Here is a 6,000-nt window from a genome sequence, read left to right on the forward strand (position 1 = left end):
CAAAGTTAATTTCTTTTTTTAAATTTTAATTGGTGGTTAATTACTTTACAATATTGTATTGGTTTTGCCATACATCAACATGAATCCACCATGGGTATACACGTGTTCCCCATCCTGAACCCCACTTCCTCCTCCCTCGCCGTACCATCCCTCTGGGTCGTCCCAGTGCACCAGCCCCAAGCATCCAGTATCATGCATCAAACCTGGACTGGCGATTCGTTTCACATATGATATTATACATATTTCAATGCCATTCTCCCAAATCATCCCACCCTCTCCCTCTCCCACCAAGTCCATAAGACTGTTCTATACATCTCTGTCTCTTTTGATATCTCACTTACAGGGTTATCATTACCATCTTTCTAAATTCCATATATATGCGTTAGTATACTGTATTGGTATTTTTCTTTCTGGCTTACTTTACTCTATATAATAGGCTCCAGTTTCATCCATCTCATTAGAACTGATTCAAATGTATTCTTTTTAATGTCTGAGTAATACTCCATTGTGTATATGTATCACAGCTTTCTTATCCATTCATCTGCTGATGGACATCTAGGTTGCTTCCATGTCCTGGCTATTATAAACAGTGCTGGGATGAACATTGGGGTACACGTGTCTCTTTCAATTCTTGTTTCCTCAGTGTGTATGCCCAGCAGTGGGATTGCTGGGTCATAAGGCAGTTCTATTTCCAGCCAAAACTAATTTCTAATTAGTGAGAATATTATTCACTTAACTTCAGTTGTCTCCTAGCCATTGTGTATTGGATGTATCCAGGAAATGTTAATATCTTTTCCATGGCCACACCTCAGTCTTACAGAAGCAGAAATTACTGAACTACAGTTGGAAGCTAGATGTTTCAACAGCCACCTACAAAATATCAGTAATGAGTCATATTTAGGAATAATGGATTAGATATTACTTGAGAATTCTTCAGTTTTTCGATGTTAGAATTTACGATTCTAAAACTTTATATTGGCTAGCTCAAAAAAAAAATCAATTAACATTAAAGAGCACTTTGTTCATTGTTCAGTTGCTCAATTGTACCCAGCTCTTTCTGACCCCATGAACTGCATAACAACAGGCTTCCATGCTTTCACCATCTCCCAGAGTTTGCTCAAACCATTGACTTGGTGATGCCATCCAACTATCTCATCCTCTGTTACTCCTTCTTCTCCTACCCTCAATCTTTCCTGGCATCAGGGTCTTTAAAAATGAGTTGGTTCTTTGCATCAGGTAGCCAAAGTATTGGAGCTTTAGCTTCAGCATCAGTCCTTCCAATGAATATTCAGGGTTGATTTCCTTTAGGGTGGACTGGTTGGATCTCCTTATCTAGGAGACCCTCAAGAGTCTTCTCCAACACCACAGTTCAAAATCATCAATTCTTTGGTGCTCAGTCTTCTTTATGGTTCAACTCTCACATCCATACGTGACTACTGGAAAAACCATAGCTTTGACTATATGGACCTTTGTAAGCAAAGTGAAGGTTCTGCTTTTAATGCACTGCCTAGGTTTGTCATAGCTTTCCTTCCAAGGAGCAAGCATCTTTTAATTTCATGGCTGAAGTCGCTGTCTGCAGTGATTTTGGAGTCTAAGAAAAGAAAATCTATCACTGTTTCCATTTTTGCCCATCTATTTGCCATGAAGTGATGGGACAGGATGCCAGGATCTAAGAATCTGAATGCTGAGTTTTAAGCCAGTTTTTCTCACTCTCCTATTTCACACTCATCAAGAAGCTCTTTAGTTCCTCTGTGCTTTCTGCCATCAGGAGTAGAAACATGCAAATCTGAGGTTGTTGACATTTCTCCCAGCAATCTTGATTCCAGTTAGTGATTTATCCAGCTAGGCATTTCACATGATGTACTTTGCATAGAAGTTAAATAAGCAAGATGATACCATATAGCCTTGATGAACTCCTTTCTCAATTTTGAACCAGTTCATTTTTCTATGTCTGGTTCTAATTGTGGCTTCTTGGCCTGCATACAGATTTCTTAGGAGACAGGTAAGGAAAGTGGTCTGGTATTACCATCTCTTTAAGAATTTTCCACAGTTTGTTGTGATAAAAACAGTCAAAGGCTTTAGCATAGTCAGTGAAGCAGAAGTGGATGATCTGGAATTCCCGTGTTTTTTCTATGATCCAGTGGACGCTAGCAATTTGATCTCTGGATCCTCTGCCTTTTCTAAATCCAGATTGTACATCTGGAATTCTTAGTTCAGGTACTGTTGAAACCTATCTTGATGGATTTTGAGCATGACCTTGCTATCATGTGAAATGAGCGCAATTGTGTGGTAGTTTGAATATTCTTTAGCATTGCCTTTCTTTGGAATTGGAATGAAAACTATCCTTTTCCAGACTGACAGACACTACTGAGTTTGCCAAATTTGTTGGCATATTTAGTGCAGCACTTTAATAGAATTTCCTTTTAGGATTTTAAATAATTCAGCTGGAATTCCATCATCTTCACTAGGTTTGTTCCTAATAATGCTTCCTTAACACCCACTTGACTTCATACCAGTTCGTCTGACTCTAGGTGAGTAACCACACCATTGTGGTTATCCTGGTCATTAAGACTCTTGTTGTACAGTTCTGTTTATTCTTGCCACCTCTTCTCAATTTCTTCTGCTTTGGTTAGGTCCCTGCTGTATCTGTCATTTACTGTGCCCATTTTTACATGAAATATTGTTTTATTCCATAAAGGAAGCCCAATATAAATTAGCTGATTGGCCTAAAATTTCAAAATAAGCTATGAATATGAATACCAAGACAAAGTTCAGCTTGAATCCTGAGGCTTTTAGATTTTTCACAGTGAAAAACTGGAAAGGTCAGTTTTCATTTCAGTCCCAAAGAAGGGCAATGTCAAAGTATGTTCAAACTACTGCACAATTGTGCTCATTTTACATGCTAACAAAGTAATGCTCACGATCCATCAAGATAGGTTTCAACAGTACCTGAACTGAGAATTCCAGATGTACAATCTGGATTTAGAAAAGGCAGAGGATCCAGAGATCAAATTGCCAACATCCACTGGATCATAGAAAAAACACAGGAATTCCAGAAGATCATCCACTTCTGCTTCACTGACTATGCTAAAGCCTTTGACTGTGTTTATCACAACCAACTGTGGAAAATTCTTAAAGAGATGGTAATATCAGACACCTTCCTTACCTGTATTCTGAGAAACCTGTATGCAGGCCATGAAGCAATAGATATAACTGGACATGGAACAATGGACTGGTTCAAAATTGAGAAAGGAGTTCGTCAAGGCTGTATGTTGCCACCTTGCTTATTAGTGTTCTATGCAAAGTACACCACGTGAAATGCAAGACTGGAAAAATCACAAGTTGGAATCAAGATTGTTGGGAGAAGTATCAGCAACCTCGGATATGCACATGATTCCACTCTTAATGGCAGAAAGCAAAGAGGAACTAAAGAACCTCTTGATGAGTGTGAAACAGGAGAGTGAAAAGGCTGGTTTAAAATTCAACATTCAGATTCTTAGGTCCTGGCATCCTGTGCCATCGCTTCATGCAAATAGATGGGGAAAAAATGGAAACAGTGACAGCTTTTCTTTTCTTGGTTCCAAAATCACTGCAGACAGTGACTGCGGCCGAGAAATCAAAAGACACTTCCTCCTGGTTTTAGAAAAAGCAGAGGAACCAGAGATCAAATTGCCAACACCCATTGGATCATTGAAAAAGCAAGAGAGTGCCAGAAAACATCAACTTCTGCTTTATTGACTATGCCAAAGCCTTTGACTGTGTGGATCATAATAAACTGTGGAAAATTCTGAAAGAGGTGGGAATACCAGACCACCTGATCTGCCTCCTGAGAAATCTGTATGCAGGTCAAGAAGTGACAGTTAGAACTGGACATGGAACAGACTGGTTCCAGATCAGGAAAGGAGTACGTCAAGGTTATATATTGTCATTGTGCTTATTTAACTTATATGCAGAGTACATCATGAGAAACACTGGGCTGGATGAAACACAAACTGGAATCAAGATTGTCAGGAGAAATATCAATAACCTCAGATATGCAGATGACACCACCCTTATGGCAGAAATTGAAGAAGAACTAAAGAACCTCTTGATGAAAGTGTAAGAGGAAAGTGAAAAAGTTAGCTTAAAGCTCAATATTTAAAAAACTAAAATCATGGCATCTGGTCCCATCACTTCATGGCAGATAGATGGGGAAACAGTGGAAACAGTGGCTGACTATTTTGGGGGGGCTCTAAAATCACTGCAGATGGTGATTGCAGCCATGAAATTAAAAGACGTTTGCTCCTTGGAAGGAAAATTATGACCAACCTAGACAGCATATTAAAAAGCTGAGACATTACTTTGCCAACAAAGGTCCATCTAGTCAAAGCTATGGTTTTTCCGGTAGTCATGTATGGATGTGAGAGTTGAACCATAAAGAAGACTGAGCACCAAAGAATTGATGATTTTGAACTGTGGTGTTGGAGAAGACTCTTGAGAGTCCCTTGGGCTGCAAGGAGGTCCAACCAGTCCATCCTAAAGGAGATCAGTCCTGAGTGTTCATTGGAAGGACTGATGCTGAACCTGAAGCTCCAATACTTTGGCCACCTGATGGGAAGACCCAACTCATTTGAAAGACCCTGATGCTTGGAAAGATTGAGGGCGGGAGAAGAAGGCAGCAACCAAGGATGAGATGGTTGGTTATCATCTTTGACACAATGCACATGAGTCTGAGCAAATTCCAGGAGATAGTGCAGGACAAGAAGCCTGGTATGCTGTAGTCCCTGGGGTCACAGAACCAGATATGACTTAGTGCTTGAATAAAAACAGTCCAAAAAAATCAGTAACAAAATTGAAGTAAACTTCTTTTACTTGTTAGCCAACTTTAACTCTATTGAATGTTATTTTATCTTATTGTGGCTTTTGGTCTTAAATCTACTGATTGATCATTTTAACCGACCTAAGATAGTCTCCAGACATCATTCTACATAACATTTCACAGTCATCAGATTCCCATACCATATTGAAGTCAGTCGAAACACTATGATCAATCAAATTGATTACATATTCAAATATATTTTCCCCAGCACCAACACTACTCTTAGAGGAAAAAGGGTTCTTATCTCATTACATTTACGATTCACATAAGTAATGCATAATCCCAAAGCCCTGGTTATTTGCTTCTCAAATTTCTCACAATAGCTCCTGAAAATTTGACTTCTGAGATGCAATCTCACACACCTACGTACATTTTTAAACTTTACTTAGAGTTGGAAATATGCAACTTGTGAGCACAAGTTTTAATAGAAGCAAAGGAAAGTTATTTATTTGAATGAATTAGCTGAACATTCTGGAGAAGGCGATGGCACCCCACTACAGTACTCTTGCCTGGAAAATCCCATGGACGGATGAGCCTGGTAGGCTGCAGTCCAAGGGGTCGCTAGGAGTCGGACACAACTGAGCGACTTCCCTTTCACTTTTCACTTTCATGCATTAGAGAAGGAAATGGCAACCTACTCCAGTGTTCTTGCCTGGAGAATCCCAGGGATGGGGCAGCCTCCTGGGCTGCCGTCTATGGGGTCACACACAGTCGGACACGACTGAAGTGACTTAGCAGCAGCTGAACATTCCATCTACTACAAACCAGAGCCACAAAAATCTTTTTTGTTAGGCCACTTCTGCACTTATCACATCATATGATTACTATCTTACACCAAAGATCCATTATGAGTGTTCTTAAAAATTTGTTTAGAGCCAAGCAATCAGGCATTTATAAGAAATCCCTAGGGTAATAACATGATTAAATTTTTAAAGGACACAGAGGCTTCATAAAAGAAATTTGCAGGGGAAAAGGAGAAAGGAAACATTTGTTTTTCTAGGAGGAGGGCAGAGATCATTGTGGCCGCTTGTGAAGTGGACTTTCAATTCTGTGTCATAAAAAGACTTACAGTTCTGACTTGTTCTAGGGCACTTAGGGTTAAGGATTGATACACCTCTTAAAGTTCTTAGATTCATAAAGCT

Source organism: Bos indicus x Bos taurus, chromosome 15 (assembly GCF_003369695.1).
Source record: "Bos indicus x Bos taurus breed Angus x Brahman F1 hybrid chromosome 15, Bos_hybrid_MaternalHap_v2.0, whole genome shotgun sequence".
Classification (NCBI taxonomy): domain Eukaryota; kingdom Metazoa; phylum Chordata; class Mammalia; order Artiodactyla; family Bovidae; genus Bos; species Bos indicus x Bos taurus.